This window comes from Gorilla gorilla, chromosome 23 (genome assembly GCF_029281585.2).
Source record: "Gorilla gorilla gorilla isolate KB3781 chromosome 23, NHGRI_mGorGor1-v2.1_pri, whole genome shotgun sequence".
NCBI lineage: Eukaryota > Metazoa > Chordata > Mammalia > Primates > Hominidae > Gorilla > Gorilla gorilla.
Genome location: NC_086018.1, coordinates 22,917,819 through 22,942,065, shown reverse-complemented (window position 1 = coordinate 22,942,065; position 24,247 = coordinate 22,917,819). Strand labels below are relative to the sequence as shown.

At 49.0% G+C, this 24,247-nt stretch overlaps 1 protein-coding gene across 3 annotated transcripts in view; it reads right to left on the bottom strand.

Annotated features, from left to right (window-relative positions):
- Window positions 1-24,247, bottom strand: part of KIAA1671 (KIAA1671 ortholog) — a 244,275-nt gene that overhangs the window by 189,516 nt on the left and 30,512 nt on the right. The window lies entirely within an intron of this gene.

The following is a 24,247-nucleotide window of genomic DNA, read 5'->3' as shown; positions in this document are numbered from 1 at the left end:
GCCAGGCTGGAGTGCAATGGCATGATCTCGGCTCACTGCAACCTCCACCTCCCAGGTTCAAGTGATGCTCCTGCCTCAGCTTCCCCAGTAGCTGGGACTACAGGCACACACCACCATGCCCAGCTAATTTTTATATTTTTAGTAGAGAGGGGGTTTCACCATGTTGGCCAGGATGGTCTCGATCTCTTGACCTCGTGATCCGCCCGCCTCGGCCTCCCAAAGTGCTGGGATTACAGACGCAAGCCACCGCACCTGGCTAACACTAGCAGACCTTGTAACTCCAGGGTAGCACAGGTCCCACCCAGCTTAGAGCAGGCGTTCTGGCAAGTTTTGGGGCCAGAACATCCTTGTCCTTGAGGCATGGTCTGGTGCGGGAGGCAGGCATGGCCACAGATGGTGACCACAGCAGTGTGAGGCTCAGAGGCATGACTGAAACCCACAAGAAGAAGAGCTTTCAGTAGACAGAATAATGCTTCCCAAAAATGTCCAGGTCCTAATCCCGAAAACCTGCAGATATATTGCCTTACACAGCAAAAGGGACTTTGCAGATGTGATTAAGTTAAGGCTCTTGAGACAGGAAGATTATCCTGGATTCTCTGAGCCCAATGTCATCACAAGGGTCCTTATAAGAGAAAGGCAGGAAAGTCAGAGTCAGAGAGAGAACGTGAGGACAGAAACAGAGTGATGTGGGGCCAAAACCCAAGGAATGAAGCAGCCTCTAGAAAACAGAAAAGGCAAGGAAATGGATTCTCCCCAAGAACCTCAGAAGGGACACACTCTTGCTGACCATCAGAACTGTGAAGTAAGAAATTTGCTTAAATCACTGAATTGTGAGAATCTGTTACAGCAGAATAGGAAACGCATACAGAGCTTAACTTGGCTGGGGAGAGAAGGGGAGGGCTTCCTGAAAGAGGCAGCATTGAGCTGAATGGCTGCCTGAAAAACCCCAAAGCCCACATCTCTATGAAGTTCTTTGTCTGGGTCGCCCCCCAGGCGACCAGACACCTTAATTCCCCCATTCCCAATTCTTAAGCATTTCACAGCATCAAATCCTGGGAGGGAGGTCCTGGTACCGTACTTCCCATGTATTTACTAAAATTTAAATATCAGTTCATTTAAAATGTCATTAAGGCCAGGTACAGTGGCTCACATCTGTAATCTCAACACCTTGGGAGCCCAGGTGGGTGGATCACCTGAGGTCAGGAGTTCGAGACCAGCCTGGCCAACATGGTGAAACCCCGTCTCTACTAAAAATACAAAAAACTAGCCAGGCATGGTGGCGGGCGCATGTAGTCCCAGCTACTCGGGAGGCTGAGGCACGAGAATCTCTTGAACCTAGGAGATGGAGGTTGCAATGAGCCAAGATCACGCCATCGCACTCCAGCCTGGGCAACAGAGTGAGACTGCGTCTCAAAAAGGAAAAATAAATAAATAAATAAAATTGGCTATTCAATGCTCTAGCTGCACAGGTGTCATTTCAAGCACTCCACAGGCACACGATGCTAGGTACGCTGTTGGAGAGCATGCAAAGTTCTCCTGGACAGCACTGTAGAATCCCATTATGCAGATGTGAAACTGAGGCTCAGAGAGAGGAAGTCACCTGGGTAGGAAAAGGCAGAGCTGGCACACAAAACTTACATCTTCTAGCTTCGTTCTCTGCCTTCTCAACAGAGAAAACGCAGGGCTGATGGTCTGACCCCAGGCCCAACCTTATTTAATTTAACCACAAATTACTCCCCCACTGGAAGGAACTACGTATGACCTTTGGCATCACTTAGAAGAGTTTATTTTGGCGTCTTTGTCCCTCTGCCCTAAATGCAGGGGACACTACCACGAGGCAGGTAAAGTAGAGGTCCTGGGTTAATGAAGGGTTCTGCTTAGCGGAGGATCCAACGAATGAAGTGAGTTATTATTACAGGCACAGAGCACTTGTGGTTTAGACTGCCGAGTGCAACAAGTTTGCATGATCCACCACTGCCCCTCAACCCCCAAATCCATCATCCGTATTAATTAGCATACAAGCACTAGGAAAATCTCTATCTCCAGGGCCGGAATGATACCAAAACACCTTGGAGTAACCTTTCAATTTCTTTTTTTCTTTTTTCTTTTTTTTTTAGATGGAGTCTCGCTCTGTCACCAGGTTGGAGTGCAGTGGCACCATCTTGGCTCACTGCAACCTCTGCCTCCCGGGTTCAAGCGATTCTGCTGCCTCAGCCTCCTGAGTAGCTGGGACTACACGGGGGCGCCACCACGCCCAGCTAATTTTTGTAGTTTTAGTAGAGACGGGGTTTCACCATGTTGGCCAGGATGGTCTCCATCGCTTGACTTTGTGAGCCGCCCACCTTGGCCTCCCAAAGTGCTGGGATTACAGGCGTGAGCCACTGCACCCAGCCAATCTTTCCATTTCTAAGATAACCTTTGCCACCTACAAGGAATTCATTCAGGATTCACTGATTGACAGTTAATGAGTTATAATGAGTACAATCAAATCTTCTACACTTTTTTTTTTTCTTTTTGAGACAGAGTCTCACTCTGTCGCCCAGGCTGGAGTGCAGAGGTGCCATCTCAGCTCACTAGGAGTTCCGCCTCCCGGGTTCACGCCATTCTCCTGCCTCAGCCTCCCGAGTAGCTGGGACTACAGGCACCCGCCACCATGCCCGGCTAATTTTTTGTATTTTTAGTAGAGACGGGATTTCACCATGTTAGCCAGGATGGTCTCGAACTCCTGACCTCATGATCTGCCTGCCTCGGCCTCCCAAAGTGCTGGGATTACAGGCGTGAGTCACCGCGCCCGGCCTCTTCCACACTTTTAGCTAAAAGCAGTTACAAAGAGTTTCAGGGGAAAAATAAAATACAGTTAAAAGTGAGTTTTAAATTTGTTTCCTGGAGGGCAGGGAAATGGGCAGATGGAGGGACAGGGATGGGAGAGAGACTTTTCACTGTCTATACTTTGGTAACTTTTCACTTTGAATCTTGTCAATGTATTAGCCAAATCAATAAAAGTTAAATTTTAAAACATTTAGGTACAATATGGACATGAAGATCCCATTTCAGTTGGGTATGGTGGCTCACTCCTGTAATCGCAGCGCTTCAGGAGGCCAAGGCCTCTCTTGAGGCCAGGAGTTCAGGATCAGCTTGGACAACATAGTGAGATCCCATCTCTACAAAAAATACAAAAATTAGCCAGGCGTGGTGGTGTGTACCTGTAGACCCAGCTACTCAGGAAGCTCAGGTCGGAGGCTCACTGGAGCCCAGGAGTTCAAGGCTGCAGTGAGCTACGATAAAACCACAGCACAACAGCTTGAAAAACAGTGAAACCCTGTCTCAAAAAAAAAAAAAAAAAAAAAAATCGGCCAGGCACAGTGGCTCATGCCTGTAATCCCAGCACTTTGGGAGGCTGAGGCAGGCAGATCACAAGGTCAGAAGTCTGAGACCAGCCTGGCCAACATGGTGAAACCCCATCTGTACTAAAGATACAAAAAATTAGCTGCGTGTGGTGGCGCGCGCCTGTAATCCCAGCTACTCGGGAGGCTGAGGCAGGAAAACTGCTTGAACCCAGGAGGCAGAGGCTGCAGTAAGGCAAAATCTCACCACTATACTCCAGCCCAGGTGACAGGGCTCAAAAAAAAAAAAAAAAAAAATCCTATTTTCCATTTGATATAGATGCACATGGATGGGTATATAAATTTGAATGTATGGATACTGAGAGAAAGTATTAGAGAAACACATGTGAAAATGTTTACAAAAATTATCTTCAAGTGGGCTGGGCGCAGTGGTTCACGCCTGTAATCCCAGCACTTTGGGAGGCCGAGGCGGATGGATCACTTTGAGCTCAGGAGTTCGAGACCAGCCTGGGCAACATGGCAAAATCCCATCTTTACAAAAATTAGCTGGGCACTGGGGGGCTTGTGCCTGTAGTCCCAACTACTTGGGAGGCTAAGGCTGGAGAATTGCTTGATCCCAGGAAGGGGCAGTTGCACCTAGCTGAGATTGCATCACTGCACTCCAGCCTGGGTAACAGAGTGAGATCCTGTCTTTAAAAAAAAAAAGCCATGAAGTTAAAATACAAAGTTCAATGGACTGAATTTCCAAATATACAAATGTCACAGCATCCAAGTGTTTCTCAGGGAGGGTTCAGCAGCCACCACTGGTGCCCAGCCCTGTGCCCTCAGCATTCACCTCCAGATGCAGAAAGTGGCCTAAGAACATCTGCAGTTTTCACCTCTAGATGCAGAAGGTGGCCAGAGGACATCTGCAGTTTTTCTAGCTAAAGGCTTGGTTTTTGGCTGTGGGAGCAACTCAGGTCAGAAATGCAGCCAATTAATGCCCCAGAGCAGCCCTCCACCAAAGACTAAAGGAAGTTGATGTATCAACACCCCAGCTCCCTCCTTCCTCTGGGGAGGAAGCCTGAGGTGTGTGGTTTTGTTAACATTGTATATAGCTTCCTGCCTTCCCTGTCTCACTTTCCACTCTCATCAAACAGTGCTGCCAGGGTCAGCTCCCCAAAAAGCCATTCATGTTCCCATCCTTGTCTCTAGGCCTGCTTCTGGGGGAGCCTAACCTAAAACAGCTGAACATGCTCAGCTTCCCCTACCCACTGGTTACCAATGGTTACCAGGAGCAAAAACTCCAAAGTGGTTTTTTTCCTGGATCATTAAACCACAGCACCTCCATGACAAATGCTAAGTCCAAAAATAAGGCAAGCCTGCTCGTTTTTTAGGGCAGGACAATGGGAAAGGGTTTCAAGAAGTGTTTTTCCTAACCAGAGGTGGGACACTTGCCAGTCAGAATTACCACTAGAACTTGGAGTTCCTGATTCATGATGCAATATGTGTGTGTATATATATGTATGTCTGTATATGTATACAAATGTATGTACTCATATGTGATTATATATTTTATATCATATATTTATATAACATAAAAATATATACTTATTTACATAATGTAGAAATTGCTTTAGCCCAAGGATGCTATAAATGCAGGTTCTCCCAGCTACAGGAATCCTGTGTTATGGGCCAACAGGACCACACAGCAGGTATCATCTGAAAACCAACAGGCACTCAGGCCCGCCCAGTGTGGGAGAAAGGCTGGACAAGCCTGGCAAGATGGTCTGGTCCAGGGACTCATGAGTTAGCATTTTTTAAAATAGAAAGTGCCCTAAAGGATTCTAAGAGATCATGTCCCACTCTAATCCTATTCAATCTGCCTCTGAATCTATCTCCACATCCCCCACTTCCCTCCATCTACCCCTGGGGCCAATCTCCCCCACCCCAGTCCAGACCACCACCTTCTCCTGCCTGGAGGACTCTATCAGCCTCCCCCTTGGCCTGGTCCACATTGGGGCAGGCATCAACTTTCCAAAATGCCACTGTAAACATTTCATCCCCTACATAAAAAGCTTTCAGTGAAAATTTTTCACAAAGTTTCTAGAGGAAAACATGGAATAGATTGATCTTAAAGAAAATTTCTGTTCATTAGAAGACACCAGTAAGAATGATATAAGCAAATCATAGACTGGAATTAAAAATACGTATATACACATGCACACACATACACATGCATATATATACACACACATACACACATATACATATATACACATACATACACATATACACATATACATATATACACACACGTATATATACACATACATACACATACACACATTTTACAAAGCACTCTATTCAGAATATATAAAGAACTATAAATCAATAAGAAAAAAGACAACTCAGTTTTGTATTTCTTTTTTTTTAAGCACAAAAGACTCGAATGGTTACTTTACACACATACACAGAAAAAAATCTCCACGTGACCAATAAGCACATGAAAAAAAAGTTCAACTTCACTGGTCATCGGGAAAACACAAAAATACAATGAGGGTCTGGCTCATGCCTATAATCCCAGCACTTTGGTATGCCAAGGCAGGAGAATTGCTTGAGGCCAGTTCATGACCAGCCTGGAAAACATGGCAAGAACCTGTCTCTGTTCAAAAAAAAAAGCCAGGTGCAGTGGCTCATTCCTGTAATCCTTGCACTTCCGGAGGCCGAGGCAGGCGGATTCACTTGAGGCCAGGAGTTCAAGACCAGCCTGGCCAACATGATGAAACCCCAACTCTACTAAATATACAAAAATTATCCGGGCATGGTGGCATGCACCTGTAATCTCAGCTACTTGGGAGGCTGAGGCATGAGAATAGTTTGAACCCGGGAGGCAGAGGTTGCAGTGAGCCAAGATTGCGCCACTGAACTCCAGCCTGGGCCAGACGTGTCTCAAAACAACAACAACAACAACATCAAAAGCTACATTAAAAAAAAAAAAAAAAAAAACAGGCCAGGAGCAGTGGCTCACGCCTGTAATCCCAGCATTTTGGGAGGCCGAGGCAGGTGGATCACGAGGTCAGGAGATCGAGATCACCCTGGCTAACACGGTGAAACCCCGTCTCTACTAAAATACAAAAAATTAGCTGGGCATGGTGGCAGGCGCCTGTAGACCCAGCTACTTGGGAGGCTGAGGCAGGAGAATAGCTTGAACCTGGGAGGCAGAGGTTACAGTGAACTGAGATCACACCACTGCACTCCAGCCTAGGCAACAGAGTGAGACTCCATCTCAAAAAACAAACAAACAAAAACAAACAAAGCACATAAATGAAATACCATACTACTCAAGGCCAGGCATAATGGCTCACGCCTATAATCCCAGCACTTTGGGAGGCTGAGAGAGGATCGCTTGAGCCCAGAAGTTTGAGACCAGTCTGAACAATATGATGAGACCCTGTCTTTGCAAAAAACTGAAAAGTTAGCCAGGCATAGTGGTGCATGCCTGTAGTCCCAGCTACTTGGGAGGCTGAGGCAGGAGAATAGCTTGAACCTGGGAAGTGGAGGTTACGGTGAACTGAGATCGCACCACTGCACTCCAGCCTAGGCAACAGAGTGAGACTCCGTCTCAAAAAACAAACAAACAAACAAAAACAAAGCACATAAATGAGATACCATACTACTGAAGGCCAGGCATAATGGCTCACGCCTATAATCCCAGCACTTTAGGAGGCTGAGGGAGGATCACTTGAGCCGAGAAGTTTGAGACCAGTCTGAACCATATGATGAGACCCTCTGTTTGCAAAAAATTGAAAAGTTAGCCAGGCATAGTGGTGCATGCCTGTAGTCCCAGCTACCCAGGAGGCTGAGGTGGGTGAATTGAGCCCAGGAGGTTGAGGCTGCAGTGAACCATGATTGCGCCAGTGCACTCCAGCCTAGGTGACAGAGCAAGACCCTATTGTGCTCTCTCTCTCTCTCTGTATACTATACACTATATTGATTATAAAATACTATACTACTCCGCATCTACCACGATGGCTAAAATTACAGAGACTGGCAATTACCAAGTGGTGATAAGGATGTGGAACTAAAGCTGCTTTTAAATTGGCACGAATATTTTGGAAGACTGGCAGGACCTATAAAAGCTGAATCTCGACACCTAACCTGTGAGCCGGCAATTCCACTCCTAGGTATCTACTCAATGGAAATGAATGCTTGGGTCCGTGAAAAATTTATATATGAATGCTCATAACAGTTTCCTCCATAATAGTCAAAACCTGGAAACCACTCAAATGTCCATCAGCAGTACATTTGATACATAAATTGTGGCATATTCACATAATGGCATATAATACAGCAATAAAAAAAAACAACCTGCAGATAGTCCCCAACATAGGATGGTTTCATTTGTGATGGTTCCACTTACAGTTTTTAAACTTTACAATAGGTGGTACATTTATGAGAGTATTAAATGCAATTTCTTTTTTTTTTTTTTTTTTTTTTTTTTGAGACAGAGTCTCGCTCTGTCGCCCAGGCTGGAGTCCAGTGGCGCGATCTCGGCTCACTGCAAACTCCGCCTCCCGGGTTCACGCCCTTCTCCTGCCTCAGCCTCCCTAGTAGCTGGGACTACAGGCGCCCGCCACTACGCCCAGCTAATTTTTTTGTATTTTTAGTAGAGACGGGTTTCACTGTGCTAGCCAGGATGGTCTCGATCTCCTGACCTCATGATCGGCCCGCCTCAGCCTCCCGAAGTGCTGGGATTACAGGCGTGAGCCACCGTGCCCGGCCCAAATGCAATTTCTTTTATTTTTTTGAGACAGGGTCTTAATTTGTCACCCAGTCTGGAGTGCAGTGGTGCTGTCATGGCTCACTGTACCCCTGTTCTCCTGGCTCAAGTGATCCTCCCACCTCAGCCTCCCAAGTAGCTGGATCTACAGGCCTACACTGCCATGCCCGTCTAATTTTTTGTTGTTGTGTTTTATTTTTTTGTAGAGATGGGGTTTCACCATGTTGCTCAGGCTAGTCTCAAACTCCTGGGCTCAAGCAATCCTTCAGCCTCAGCCCCACAAAGCGCTGAGATTACAAGTGTGTATTGCCACACCTGGCCTAAATGCAACTTTGACTGACAATACTTTTGACTTATGATGGGTTTATCAGGACGTATCCCCATCGTAAGTCAGGAATATTTGTACTGCAACAAGAAGAAAACATGGATAAATACGACAGGCATTAAGGTTTGCAAAACAAGCATAAACTGTTCTGTAAAACGGCATGTGTATGATATTCAGGCAAAATTTATGTGAAGTGAGCTCTAGGGTAACGGAAGGTAGAACAGCAATTACTTTTGGGGACTGTGACTAGGAAGGGGTATAAAGATGCTCTCTGGGGACCTGAGAATGTTCTATATCTTGATATGTGTGATTACATCTTCTATACATACGTAAACGTGTGTCTAGTTGACACCTAAGATGTGTGTACTTTCCTGTATGTATGTTATGCTTAAAGAGGCAAACCCCAAACTTCGAGTGGCCTCCAGGTGCTCACAAAATGAAGTCCACACCCCTCACCACCACAGCCTTGCATTATTTGTTCTTGTCTACCACTAAGACCTCATCTCCTGCCCCTCACCCAGGGCACCAGCCCCACCAGCCTCGCACAAGCCATGCATTCTCAACACCGACAACCCCTATACCAGCACCCTTTCCCTCCCAGCTCCTAACTCACTTATCCCGGACATCGACATGTCAGCTTTGTCATGATTGTTTTTCATACCGGCAATTTCCCCTCTCAAGCAAGACATGGGAGAAGTCAAAATCTGGAAGAATTCCATCCTGGGGTGGGAAAGAGACTCGCAGAAAGCTGCCAGTCACCTTCTCTTTTTCCTGAGTGACATCAGTACTCATGAGAGCTAATGCACATGGGTCCCTAATTAGATACCACTTCTTCCAGGAAGCCTTCCAGACCCCTGCAGCCAGCCCAGGTAGGCTTTGGTTCCCAGAACTCTCTGTTTCTTTGTGACACCAACCCCACTGTTTTATGCCTGGTTACTCGTCTGCCTTGCTTCCTGAAGGCAGAGATCCTTTTTATCGTAGAGATCCTTGCCTGGCATGTGATAGGTACACAATAAACATTTGCTGAAGCAAATCAATGTTTACATGAGAAAATAAGTCACTGCATGGAGGGTAAGAATGGGATGGAGCCCACAGTGACTCTATGCAGGCCCCTGGCATACAGAAGGTAAAATTCGGCCCCGAGAGGCTTGCCTAAGGTCACACAGCCAATTAAGGGTGAATCTAGCACTGCAACCTATGGGAGATGCTGTTGGATCTGCCCCTCCCCCAAATCCCCTTTCCTGCTGCTGCACCCATCCCCCAGCTGCTATGACAGTTGTCCGCTCAGTTTACAGTTACACCCTTTTCCAGGAGGGCTGTCCTCCAACATGCTGGCCTACAGTCTCCACCCCTCCTGGTAAATCCCTCACTCCCACAGCCAATGACTGGCTTCCAAGGGACACAAGGGGCTACTTACCCTTGCCCCAAGGCAGGACTTACTCTGTGGCTTCAGAGTGCCCCAGGGGATCAGACTGAGGCCAAATGTCCCCTCCCCTGCCCTATTATCCTGTCTCCCTCTCTCGGGGATGCATGAGTCACAACTCGAATCAATCACTCTCACAGAATTCCTATCTCAAGCTCTCCTTCTAGGGAACCCAACATAAGACAGAACTTAAGGCTTTCAAGTACTCGCCCGCACTCCAGGCTGACACACTGCCTCCCAAAGCTAAGTCTGAAAAGGAATGGCAATTCCAGTGGCCAACCCAAGGGCCATGCTGTAAGGGAACATGTAATCCATAAGACTTGTGTGAGTACACATGTGGGGAGGGTCTACTTGCTGGTTCCCGATGCCCTTTACTTTCATCTCTATAAGATACACAGAAGGACCTAAGCTGTGCTTTTCAGCCACCAGCAATGAAGCTCTAAAATGTGCCTCTGAGTCCGAGAGGGAGCCCTCCACTGAGACACCCTGCTCTATCACCAGCTCTTAGCATAGCCACCTGCATACACAGGGGTCGCTTCCCCAATGAGTCCTTGTAAGCCCCTCCCCTGAAGATGACTTACCTAGCCTTGTTAGAGAAAACACTCTACACTCTCCTGCATTCAGATAAACACCACCTGCCCTCACTTCTCCCAGATGCCAATTTTATCCAGCATAATCACCAGTTAGGAGTTCAGAGGACAATGTGGTCAGGGGATGACATGCAGGAGTGGCAGCTGGGTGCCCCCAGTCTCCTCCCCTTGTCTGTATCCCTCTGTACGACTGTTCAGAACAGGGACTTCCAGAGCCAGTCATCTCCATCTGTACTAGCTGTGTGACCTTGGGCAACTCACTCTACCTCTCTGAGCCTCATCTTCCTCATCTATAAAATGGAAGCAAGGGTAGGTACTTCACATGCTTTTGTGAGGATTAAATGAGATCACATACATGAAGTGCTTAGCATAATGCCAATGGTCAACACCTACATCAGTAATTGTCCTCATAACAGTATTATTATTCATCATTTAAAGAGACTGGGGGTGGGCATGGTGGCTCACGCCTATAATCCCAGCACTTTGGGAGGCCAAGGCAGTGGACTGCTTGAGCTCAGGAGTTGGAGACCATCCTGGGCAACATGGCGAAACCCAGTCTCTACAGAGAATACAAAAACGATTAGCCAGACATGGTAGCTCCTGCCTGTAGTCCCAACTACTAGGGAGGCTGAGGTAGGAGGATCGCTTGAGCCAGGGAGGTTGAGGCTGCAGTGAGTCATGACTGCACCACTGCACTCCAGCCTGGGCGAGAGAGTGAGACCCTATCCCCTGCCAAAAAAAAAAAAACCTTGGCCGGGCGCAGTGGCTCACGCCTGTAATCCCAGCACTTTGGGAGGCCGAGGTGGGCAGATCACGAGGTCAGGGGATCGAGACCATCCTGGCTAACATGGCGAAACCCTGTCTCTACTAAAAAAATACAAAAAATTAGCCAGGCATGGTGGCGGGCACTTGTAGTCCCAGCTACTCAGGAGGCTGAGGCAGGAGAATGGCGTGAACCCGGGAGGCGGAGCTTGCAGTGGGCTGAGATCACGCCACTGCACTCCAGCCTGGGTGAGAGAGTGAGACTCTGTCTCAAACAAACAAACAAACAAAAACCTAACATACAAACAGAGACGGGATGAGGCAGGAGCCTGGAGTTAGGCTGCACAGCTTCTGCACAAATGCAGGAACGTGGCTGGAAAGCAGGAGGAGGAACAGGCCTTGTCTCCCATCCCAAGGGGATAGAGTGGACCCCTCGCCCCAACTCCATCCCAAAAGATGCAAGGAAGCAAAGAGGCCTGGAAAGTGTATACAGCAGGTGCTCAGTATACAACAGCTCTGACGATGATACAGTTCATTCTTAAAAGGGGACCCCAAGAAAATGACCTCTCTGGGCTCAGAGATCCTTATATGCCTAAAGAGTCACCTTTCTGCAAACAGCCCTGGATCTCAGGCAGAAGCAGGAACAGGGAAACCACTCCTTTGTCAGAGCCTCTGACCTCATGCGCTGGTTCACCTGAGCCACGGTCGCCCTCTGCCTGCTGGAGCCAGCCAGGTCCTCACCAGAGGTGTGCCACCCCAGGCACCACGGGGTGCCTGGGAAGAGCCTACTCTGTCATACCAAACATTGTTGGACTCCACCCAAATCCTCTCAGCACTAGTGGATAACTTTGTGTTGCTGGGGGATAAATAGCCCAGCTACCTAGCACTCAAGTCGGATAATTTAATGGCATGTTCTATAGGCTCCCAGAGGTCCCCAGCACAGCTGAGGCCCAGCTGTCCCCCAAGGTAACCTGCTCCTTATCTCACCCTAATGGTACACTGCCACCCAAATAAACTGCTTGCCTTTGCACCCTTGACTTAGGCTCTGCTTCTGGGGGAACCCAACCTATGACACCACTCTTTCCTAGAATCACTGACTCACAATAGAAGGACTGGCTTGGAAAACAAGTTCCCTCCTAAGGTGTCGTGACACAGTGGGGAGACACACCCCATTTTGAAATGTGTCAGCAAACCACTGACTACCAAGATGATGAGGTTGTAACACTTGCACTTGCTGAATTTTTTTTTTTTTTCTTCTGAGATGGGAGTTTTGTTCTTGTTGCCTAGGTTGGAGTGCAATGGCGTGATCTTGGCTCACTGCAACCTCCACCTGCTGGGTTCAAGCGATTCTCCTGCCTCAGTCTCCTGAGTAGCTGGGATTACAGGCGCCCTCTACCATGCCCGGCTAATTTTTTTGTATTTGTAGCAGAGACAGGGTTTCACCATGTTGGCCAGGCTGGTCTCGAACTCCTGACCTCAAGTGATCCAACTGCCTTGGCTCCCAAAGTGCTGGGATTACAAGCGAGAGCCACCACACCCGGCTGCACTTGCTGAATTTTTAAAAGTTGCTCTTTTTCCAATTTTTCCAAAAGATGATATTGACCTATTATGTGCCATACTCCATATTTGGTGATAGAGCAATGTGGATAAACTCACAATTTCCTGTTTACGTGGAGTTTAGAGCAGGTGGAAGGTGGAAAAGACAGGCAATGGATAAGCCATGCACCAAGACAAAGACGGTAGCATGTGACAAGGGAGGTGAAGGGAACAGGGTTTGTGATGTGAATAGCAGCTGGGCTGCACAAATTGGGTGATCAGGAAGGCTTCCTGGAGGAGGTGACCTATCAGCTGAATGACCTACAGTCAGAGGGAGCCGGCCAAGGGAAAGCCATGAGGTCTAAAGTCAGAAAAGAGCTTGGGGCATGGAAGGAACAGAAATTTCTGCTTGCACAGCTGGAGTAGAGTGAAGGGAAGTATCATGGGCTGACTTTGGAGAGAAGACAACGGACAGGGTCTTGCAGGACTCTGAGGCCATCTATGAGAGTGTGTTTGGGGCTCTCCCAGAATCACCTTCCTCACCCTGCCTCCCTAGCACTCCAGTCTGCTTTCCTGAGTGGGAGAGGGTGGAGTTACCGCCTGCCTGCCAGGAGCCTCACTGAGTCTCCCACTCCCGGTGGGGGGACAGCATCTCACATGTCAGCATCCTCCGTCTGGTGCATCCAGGTGAGAACTGCTGGCTTCAAGGCAGATTAGAGGGAAAGGCAGAGAGGGCGGCTTCGAGATCAGCACCTGGCAACTGGGAGTCTGAGTCAGGAGACAGCTTTGGTTGGTAGTCCACAGTGCGCAGACTCAAATTCAAATCCTACCTCTATGAGCATGGGTAAGTTTCTTAACTTCCCAAACCTCAGTTTCCCCACCTCTCAGATGGGTTAAACCTATCTGCTTTGAATAGTAGCTGAGAGATTTGCTAAGAATATACATCAAAAAGCACTTGGCATTGTCTTTTTTTTTTTTTGAGACGGAGTCTCGCTCTGTCACCTAGGCTGGAGTGCAGTGGCGTGATCTTGGCTCACTGCAACCTCCGCCTCCCGGGTTCAAGCAATTCTCCTGCCTCAGTCTCCCGAGTAGCTGGGACTACAGGCATGCACCACCACACCCGCCTAATTTTTGTATTTTTAGTAGAGAGGGGGTTTCACCATGTTGGCCAAGCTGGTCTCGAACTCCTGACCTCAAGTGATCCGCCCACCTCAGCCTCCCAAAGTGCTGGGATTACAGGAGTGAGCCACCACGCCCGGCCATTGTTCATTTATTGATCAAACTTTTACCAGTCTCCTACTATGTGCCAGGCACTGTACTAGGAGCCAGAGATACAGGTGTGAACAAGACAGGGCCAGTGTTCGGTCAGGCAGGGGAAGAAATCCAATGTTTACAGAAGTCAGGAATGGCAAAGAGAGACAAAATTTTACAGGCACACGGTAGGTACATTCCCTCCATCTGAGACCCTGTCCCCCAGTAAAAGCCCAGAGCCTACCAGTCACCATGTGAACCCTGAAAGTTAAGACTCCTGTCTCCTGCCAGAGCCCTAGGCATGGGCATCCTTAAGGAATCCGGCTCTTTAGGGTAACTCTGCTCCTACAGGGTCCAAACTCCATCCTCCGTCCCAATTACCCGAAGGAAAATCCCTAAGCCCCAGAGACAATCTCTTAGGACATTAGCTTCAGGCGCAGCCAGTTATGCCAAGGGCGGTGTCTGCCAGTGTAGGCATGAGTCATGTCCTGCCCGCTCTGTAAACGGGAGGAGGGGTGCCCCAGGCCCAAAATGCTGATGTGGCTGTGCCAAGGAGGGGATGGGAAGAGACGGGAGGGGACAGAGCAAAGCCCAGTCCCCAACCTCCCCACACCAGAGGAAATAACAACTCAAACAAGAAAACAAGCACAGACGCCACGCTTATTTACACTCATCCCCGGCTCTAAAATAAACTCTGAATGGAGATTATGGCCATGATCCCTCGCCATTAACTCAGTGACTATGGGGATTATTATTCTCCCCACGTCAGAAAGGAGGAAACTGGGCCAGGCACGGTGGCTCACACCTGCAATCCCAGCACTTTGGGAGGCTGAGGCAGGCGGATCACGAGGTCAGGAGATCGCGACCATCCTGGCTAACACGGTAAAACCCTGTCTCTACTAAAAAAAAAAAAAAAAAATTAGCCGGGCGTGGTGGCACGTGCCTGTAGTCCCAGCTACTCGGGAGGCCGAGGCAGGAGAATCGCTTGAACCCCAGAGGTACAGCTTGCAGTGAGCCGAGATCCTGCCACTCCAGCCTGGGTGACAAAACAAGACTCTGTCTCAAAAAAACAAACAAACAAGAAAGGAGGAAACTGAGGCTTAAAGAGATGAACTGTCTGTCCAAGGTGACTCATCTTGTCAATTCCAGAGCCACAAAGCTGATCTGCCCTGCTGGACTGGGAGAAAAAGAGGGGACATTCCTAAAAATAAGGAAGAAAGGGGCTGGGCATGGTGGCTCATGCCTGTAATCCCAGCACTTTGGGAGGCCGAAGTGGGTGGATCACTTGAAGTCAGGAGTTCGTGACCAGCCTGACCAGCATAGTGAAACCCCGTCTCTACTAAAAATACAAAAAAAATTAGCTGGGCATGGTGGTGTGTGCCTGTAGTCCCAGCTACTCAGGAGGCTGAGGCAGGATAATCGCTTGAACCCGGAAGGCGGAGGTTGCAGTGACTTGAGATCAAGCCACTGCACTCCAGCCTGGACAACGGAGTGAGACTCCTCAAAAAAATAAAAATAAAATTAAAGAAGAAAGGGTCCCTTCCTCAGAGAAGGCCTGGGTGACTGGAGCTGCTTGGCCAGCCCTGGGCCAGGGGTGGGACAGTGTGGTCAAGCAGAAGCCTTTGGTCCTGGCTTGTGACCTCCGCTGTGGCACCCGAGCCTCGGTTTCCCCAGCTGGGCAAGAAGGACCTAGCTCAGTGTCTGGCTTACCCACCGAGCCCTGAGCCCTTCCTACAAATGAGGAGGGAAGACCAGGCCTCCAGCCTCTGGCAGGAATCCAAGACCAGCATGAAGCTGCCCACCCGCAAGGTAGGGTCACCAGAGGACCATGGTTGCTCCACCCTTCAAGGAAGGGCAAGGCCAGGACGTGAGCAGGTGCCTGCTGTGTCCCACATGTTGACGCTCCAGAGGTGGCCTGTCCATGTCAGTGCTGGGTTGGAGGTGGTGGTTCTGCAGCCCAAACCTCATACCACCACCCAGGGCTGCTGCTGGCGTGGGCGCACATTGGGCAGGCACATGTGTGTGCGCATGGTGTGTGCATGGTGTGTGTGGGGCCAGGGAACATGTTTCCAGGAGGTAGGGTGGGTGTGAGATATATGTGTATGTTTGGAGGTACTGAGTCATGTAGGGAGGAACACACATGACAGTAAACAGGCCAGGCAAGGTGGCTCACACCTTTAATCCTACCACTTCTGGAGGCTGAGGCAGGCGGATTACCTGAGGTCATGAGTTCGAGACCAGCATGGCCAACAGAGTGAAACCCTGTCTCTACTAAAAATAAAAAAATTAGCCAGGGATGATGGCGGGTGCCTGTAATCCCAGCTACTTGGGAGGCTGAGACAGGAGAATCACTTGAACTCGGGAGGCACAGGTTGCAGTGAGCTGAGATCACACCAACTCACTCCAGCCTGGGTGACAAGAGCAAGACTCTGTCTAAAAAAATTAAAAAATAAAAAATAAATCACCTTGCCAAAATTTCATTGTGCTTCCCCAATGATGATGGGCTTCTGAATATTCCTTTTCCTGCCGTCTGGTGCTCATAATGTTCTATCAAAAGAATATGTTTTTAATGTTTAACAAAGAGCTAGAAAAAGCTCTCTACCATCTTCTGCCTTGATCCCAAAACCCCAACAAGGTTTCTGGGGCTGTGGTTTTAAGAGGACAGCCTTTTTTTTGTTCAAATCTCAAATAAACAAGAGTCCCTTTGGCAGAAGTCCCTTTGCCGGGCGGACATTCACCCCGCACACCCTCCCGGCACCAAAATTGCAGCTAAGACAATAGTGCGTGTTTTCTCGGGGAGTGGTGGGGAAAGGGGCTCTTGAGCTCTTGCTAAGCTTTGGGAACTCATCCCAAATAGTTTCTTCCCCACCCAGGGACTCTCCCTTTCCTGTGGCTCAGGGTCAGCCCTCCTCCCACACTCTTGCCTTGGGCCAGTGCATCCCCCCTGAGCCCTGACCAGCCCTAAATTCCCAGGGCTTAGGAGTTCAGAATTTTCATCTTAGAGACCATGCAGCCCTAGCTCTCTTGTTACAGCAGTGAAGAGACTGAGCTCAGAGTTGACCAGGGCTATGAAGGCGATAGAGCAAGGGTTATAAGAAGTCAGGGTGGAGGGGCAGCAACTCTAGATGAGGGGATGGGGAGGGCTCTCTGAGGAGGTGCCATGTGAGCTGAGACCTCAATGAAGAGGAGGCTGTCAGCAGGGCTGTGACCCCCCTGCAAGCACACCAGGCACCCAGTGGGGAATAAACTAAATGGCAAAGGTGGAAGCCTGGAGCTGGGGCAGGATACTCCTGCCACCCTCCAGGTGGGAGACGGAGTGGCCAAGATGAATTCAGTGACAGTGGGGACCAAGAGAAGGGACAATGTGGCTTTGAACACAAGGGTGAGAGGAAGACAATGAACACCCCTTCCTACTCACCCTCGACATGAAACCAGGGGAAACCAGAACCAAAGGGACCTTGAAAAAAGATTGATTCAAAACTCCCTCCACGAAGAAGTGGTGAGTGTACTGGGCCTGGGAGTTCAACACCAGCACAAAGTACAGGGAGTCAGAGACCTGGATTCCAATCCCAGCTCCATAATCACTAGTTGCATGAACTTGGACAAGTCAGTGCTCCTCTTTGAGCCTCAGTTTTTCCAACTGTGAGATGGGGAAGATACCAAACCCAGATGGACACTGAAAACTCCAGCACAGTACCTGGTGTTCAGTAGCTCCCTGCCCCATCCCCTCCCCATCTTTGGGTCTGACACCGGACCACAATTCTCAGATGAGATAAACCACCCAAACCCATTTTTTTTTTTTTTTTTTTTTTGAGATGGAGTCTCGCTCTTTCACCCAGGCTGGAGTGCAGTGGTGTCATCTTGTCTCATAGCAATCTTCACTTCCCAGGTTCAAGCGATTCTCTTGCCTCAGCCTCCCAAGTAGCTGGGATTACAGGCACTAGCCACCATGCCTGGCTAATTTTTGTATTTTTTAGTAGAGATGGGGTTTCACCATGTGGCTGGTCTTGAACTCCTGACCTCAAGTGATCCATCCACCTCAGTCTCCCAAAGTGTTAGGATTACAGGCATGACCACCACACCGAGCCCCAAACCCATTTTTGAAAAACTAACATAAATAGTGATTTTCTACCCAAAGGACCATATGAAGCAAAAATGGGAATCCTTCCCACTGAGCGGGGGTCAGAATAGAGATACTCTAAAAATAACAAGTGCTCCCAGTTTGGGGGGCTGAGATCCAGGCAGGAGTCTTTTTTTTTTTTTTTTTTTTTTGAGATGGAGTTTCACTCTTGTTGCCCAAGCTGGAGTGCAATGGCGCGATCTCGGCTCACTGCAACCTCCAACTCCCGGGTTCAAGTGATTCTCCTGCCTCAGCCTCCCAAGTAGCTGGGATTACAGATGCGCGCCATAACACACAGCTATTTTTTTAATATATTTTTAGTAGAAACGGGGTTTCACCATGTTAGCCAAGCTGGTCTCGAACTCTTGACCTCAGGTGATCCGCCCGCCTCGGCCTCCCAAAGTGCTGGGATTACAAGCGTGAACCACCGTGCCCCGCCCAGGCAGGAGTCTTGACAGTCCTGTGATGCTGCAGATGGACCCCCTGCAGGGCAGAGAGCTCTGGAGATGTGTGGAGAGAAGGCAGACATGACAGGGGTCAGAGACTACAAGGCTGGGCTCAAATCCAGGTTCTACTTCAGAAAGTCATTCTCCTTCCCCATGTCTCAGTATCCTCAATTGCAAAGCAGACATAATATGCCCAATCTAGCAGGAGTCTATCAGACTAGCTGTCATTTAGCCAGGATTGGTGGTGCACACCTGTAATCCCTGCTACTCTGGAGGTTGAGGTGGGAGCATTGCTTAGGGCCAGGCTGGGCAATACAGCAAGACCCCACCTCTACAAAAAATAAAATAATTAGCCAGGTGTGGTGGCATGTGCCTGTAGTCTCAGTTACTCAGGAGGCTGAGGCAGGAAAGAAGGTCACTTGAGCCCAGGAGTTTGAGGCTGCAGTGAGCTATGATCACACCATGGCACTCCAGACTGGGCAACAGAGTGAGACTCCATCTCAAAAAATAATAATAGGCCGGGCGCAGTGGCTCACACCTGTAATCCCAGCACTTTGAGAGGCCAAGGCGGGTGGATCACGAGGTCAGGAGATCGAGAACATCCTGGCTAACACGGTGAAACCCCGTCTCTACTGAAAAATACAAAAAATTAGCCGGACATGGTGGCAGGCGCCTGTAGTCCCAGCTACTCCAGAGGCTGAGACAGGAGAATGACGTGAACCTGGGAGGCGGAGCTTGCAGTGAGCCAAGTTTGCACCACTACACTCTAGCCTGGGCAACAGGGCGAGACTCTGTCTCAGAAAAAAAAAAATAATAATAATAATAATAATAAATAAATCATTGGAAAAAATCAAAAGAACAGTATTTCATGACACATGAAAAATCATATAAAAATCAAATGTGTGTGTCTATACATAAGTTGTGATTGCAGTCAAACCACAGCCACACCCACTTGTTTACATCCTGTCTGGGCTGCTTGTGCAGTAAACGGCGGAGGTCAGCAGGTGTGACAGAGGTCTTATGGCCTGCAAAGCTGAAAATATTTACTATCTGGTCCTCTACAGGAGAAGCTGGCCGACCCCTGCTTTAGGCTGTGACCTCCAGAGGGCAAGGGGCTTTGTCCTTCATTTCTATGATGCTCCCTAGTGCCTGAAAGGGGTCAGGGCCTTGACAGATGATCAGATAACAAATGGTGGATAATTACCATGAGGCCCTGCCCCCAGCATAGAGCTATGCATCAAGCTTGTGATGGATGGATGGATGGATGGATGGATGGATGGGTGGGTGGGTGGGTGGATGGGTGGGTGGGTGGGTGGATGGATGGGTGGGTGGGTGGGTGGGTGGGTGGGTGGTTGGGTGGGTGAATGAAATGAATAGGCAGTCAGTTCTCTGTATCCATGGGTTCTACATCTATGGATTCAATTAATCACTGATTGAAAATATTCAGGAAAAAAATAAGGATGGTTGCATCAGTATTGAACAGGTACAGAGTTTTTTTTTTCTTGTCATATTCCATAAACAATGTAGACAGTAACTACTTACATGGTATCTACATTGTATTAACTATCATAATTAATCTTGATCTGATTTAAAGCATCTGGGAGGATATGTATAGGTTACATGCAAATACTACACCATTTTATATCAGGGATTTGAGCTTCTGGGGATTTTGGTATCCCGTAACCCAGTCTCCCACAGATACTGAGGGAAGATTGACTACATAGGGAAGATGCTCTGGTTGAAGCCACAAGCGTCATCCCTTAGGGTGGCCAAACGCCCCTCCAGAGTCACAAACCAGAATCTGACATCCCTTGGGCAGGCACCCCTCCAAGAGCGCCAGACTGGCCTTGACATTCCATGAGCCCAGAACTCTAAACAGAGGACGTGATTCATCTGAGATAGGTCCTTTCACTAGGAGAGGAAGGAAACCCATGTTCAGATCCGGGACCAAATTTAACTCCTGTCTTTCACACATCCCCATCCCCCATAACACACACACACGCACATAAGTCCCATCCCAGCAGTCAGGAGACAGCATCGGCACTTACTGACTCAGCTTCCTCCCGAAGGGTTACCCCACAACCCTCGCAAAACACAGTTGGAGAAAAATCCTCAATGGGAAGGGGCTATTCCAGAGGGAGAGGTTTCTCCTGGTGTTGGAGAACAGAGTAGTTCCTCCCTCTCATTCTGTTTCTCTCTCTCTCTCCCCTCACCATACACACACACACACACACATACACACACACACTCACACACTCTCTCTCTCTCCCCCTCTCCCTCCCTCTCTTCCTCCCTCAAAAGGCGCTGAGACAAAGAGGGAACTAAAGAAACAAGAGACAGAAAGGCCGGGCGCGCTGGCTCACGCCTGTAATCCCAGCACTTTGGGAGGCCGAGGTGGGCGGATAACGAGCTCAGGAGATCGAGACCATCCTGGCTAACCCGGTGAAACCCCATCTCTACTAAAAATACAAAAAATTAGCCAGGCGCGGTGGCGGGCGCCTGTAGTCCCAGCTACTCGGGAGGCTGAGTCAGGAGAATGGCGTGAACCCGGGAGGCGGAGCTTGCAGTGAGCCGAGATCGCACCACTGCACTCCAGCCTGGGCAGCAGAGCGAGACTCTGTCTCGAAAAAAAAAAAGAAAGAAACAAAACACAGCAGGAAATAACGGCCTTTCACTCCACAGGGAATTTCAGATCCAGCCAACAAGCCCATCTCTTAGGAGGATATTAGCATCCTCAATACCTCGGAGATAGCACCTAATTTACGTTTTAAATCCCAGTGTGGGAAAAATTGATATGTTCCCAGTTTGGAATGTGAATAGAGATGTTTTATCTGAATAGAGATATATTTTTACTTCCCAATAAGAAGAAAGTTCTTTTCCACATGAATATATATCCAAAAAACCAGAGAGACAGCAGCTCTGTGCTTCTGGAACAGTTGGAATTATCCTGCCATTTCATCTGGGCCCGGGGCCTAGGATACTATAACAACCCTCCAACATGCTCCTTGGTGGACACAGGTCAGCGTTTATTGCTGTTTGCCTGCTTTTTTTTTTTTTTTTTTTTTTTTTTGAGACGTAGTCTAGCTCTGTCGCCAGGCTGGAGTGCAATGACACGATCTCGGCTCACTGCAACCTCCGCCTCCAGGGTTCACGCAATTCTCCTGCCTCAGCTTCCCGAGTAGCTGGGGTTGCAGGCACATGCCGCCAAGCCCATCTAATTTTTTTGCATTTTTAGTAGAGATGGGGTTTCACCATGTTGACCAGGATGGTCTCAATCTCCCGACCTCATGATCCGCCCACCTCGGCCTCCCAAAGTTTTACCTGCTTTTTCTCCTCTGCTCCTGAGCTTTGTCCTGAAGGGGAAGACTCACAGCAGCTCACACATATAAGGGAATTAATTCCATGCTTATTAAGTTGCTGAAGCTGCCTCATCCCTTGCCCAGTAGCTAAACCGTCTCTTGACTGGGCAGATGATGCATTACCTTCACCAACAGGTGTAAAATCAGTGCTCCCTGTCCTGGGCTATTTCCCGTGCCCTGGACACCCAGCTATATTTGAGGATGGTCCTTTGCCTCCAGGTGTGTTGAGAACTTACAAGACTGAAAATGTTAGCTGAGGCCTTGAGCTTTCTTTCCCCTAGCTGTGTGACCCTAAGAAAACTGCTTAACCTCTCTGGGCCTGCATTTCCTCAAGAGATAAAAGTACTGCCCTACCTATCTGCAAAGGATTTGAGGCTTAGAACACTGGAGGGATGTCAGTGTGCTTGGGGGTAACCCTTAAGGCATGTACCCTCAGTCACTGTCATGCCCCTTCCTAATTAAGTGACTTTCTTCCAAAAGGGAATGCAACCACATAATGTCCCTGCTTAAGCCCCTGAGAGGCATTTAGAGTTAAATCCAAACACCGGCCAGGCGCGGTTGCTCACACCTGTAATCCTAGCACTTTGGGAGGCCGAGGCGGGCAGATCACCTGAGGTCAGGAGTTCGAGACCAGCCTGACCAACATGGAGACACCCCATCTCTACTAAAAACACAAAGTTAGCTGGGCGTGGTGGTGCATGCCTGTAATCCCAGCTACTTGGGAGGCTGAGGCAGGAGAATTGCTTGAATCCAGGAGGCGGAGGTTGTGGTGAGCCGAGATCGCACCATTGCACTCCAGCCTGGGCAACAAGAGTGAAACTCTGTCTCAAAAAAAAAAAAAAAAAAAAATTCCAAACACCTTTCCATGGCCCCATACCCCAGGCCCCCAGACCCCCAGCTTCAGCCCCCGCCGCACAGTCACACAGGCCTCTGTGCCGCACTCCTGCCAGAAAGCCCTAGCGCAAGCTGTTCCCTCTGCTTCAAACAACCGCACCTTGAACCACCCCCGCCCCCCGACCATACACACATCCTTTAAGTCTGAGCTTTAATGGCCCTTCTTCAGTGTAATGGGAGAAAAACTGTCTCCCCAAAATTCAGGTCCACCTGGAATCTCAGAATGCGACCTTCTTTGGAAATAGGGTCCTTGTAGATGTAATTAGTTAGGTCTGAATGAGGTCACTCTGCATTAGGGTGGACCCTAATCCAATGACTAGTGTCCTTATAAAAAAAGAACACACAGACATACAGCTAGAAGCCAAAAAACGCCAACAATTGCCGGAAGCCACTGGAAGCTGAAGAAGAAAGGAGGGATTCTCTTTTACAGCCTTTGAAGCAGTGTGGCTCTGAGGACACTATTAGTCTCAAGAAAGTCGGAAAACACAGTGCTGTTGTTTGAAACCACCCAGATTGTGATAATTTGTTAAGGTGCACTCAGAAAAGCACAAGCCGAAGCTCAGCTAAAGTTCATCCCCCATTTTCTTCAAAGCATCCTGGTCTTCTTTCTCCCTCCTGCCAGGTCTGCCTCTCCCTCCAGCCCACAGACCCCAAGAGAGAAGGGATCTCAGCTGCAGGGTTCCCTGTAGCCCCCAGCACAGAGCCCGGCCCACAGCAGGTGTCAGAGGAGTACTTTCCAAATGAATTCAACAGATGCCTGGAAGGAAGCTCAGAAAGGCCAAGGGACTCATCCAAGGTCACACAGCAGGTTGAAGCAGGCCAGGGAAACCAGCACCCAGGCCACTGGCCTCCCTATGAGTGATTCAAGGAGCCAAGACGCTGGCACTCATCCTGCAAGGACTTGGGTCCGGCAGGAGAAGCTCCCTCTCCCTCCCAATTCCCACCTTCCAGGCCTGTGCCCTCTGGGATCTGTGCCCAGCCAACACCACGACCTTGGCAGGGACCATCCCAGCTCAGTGACCCTGGAGATAAAAGCCTCTTGGGTCCTCCTGAGGTTCTGGGGCTGCTGTGGGGCAAGGGATGCCCTGGACTCAAGTTACCCCAGCACCCACAGGGCAAATGCCAGTGACCAGCAAAGGCCACTCAAGAAACAGGCCCTCACCCATGCAGACCCACAACCCTGCACCCACCTGGCTCCTGCCTCACACACCCTCATTCCCTAGCTCTGCATTGATGAGTGTGGGAGGAACACAGTCCAGAGAATGGACAGACATTAAATAGCACTGACTCACGAAAGAAAAGTGATTCCAGCCAGGAGAAGGTCTCCATGAGGTGCCAGCCTGTCTTTAACACTTCCGCGACACTTGCTAATCACGCTTTTTAGCAAAGAGAGAGTAAGGCCACTTCTAGCTCAAAAACCTGCAGTGAAAGCGGC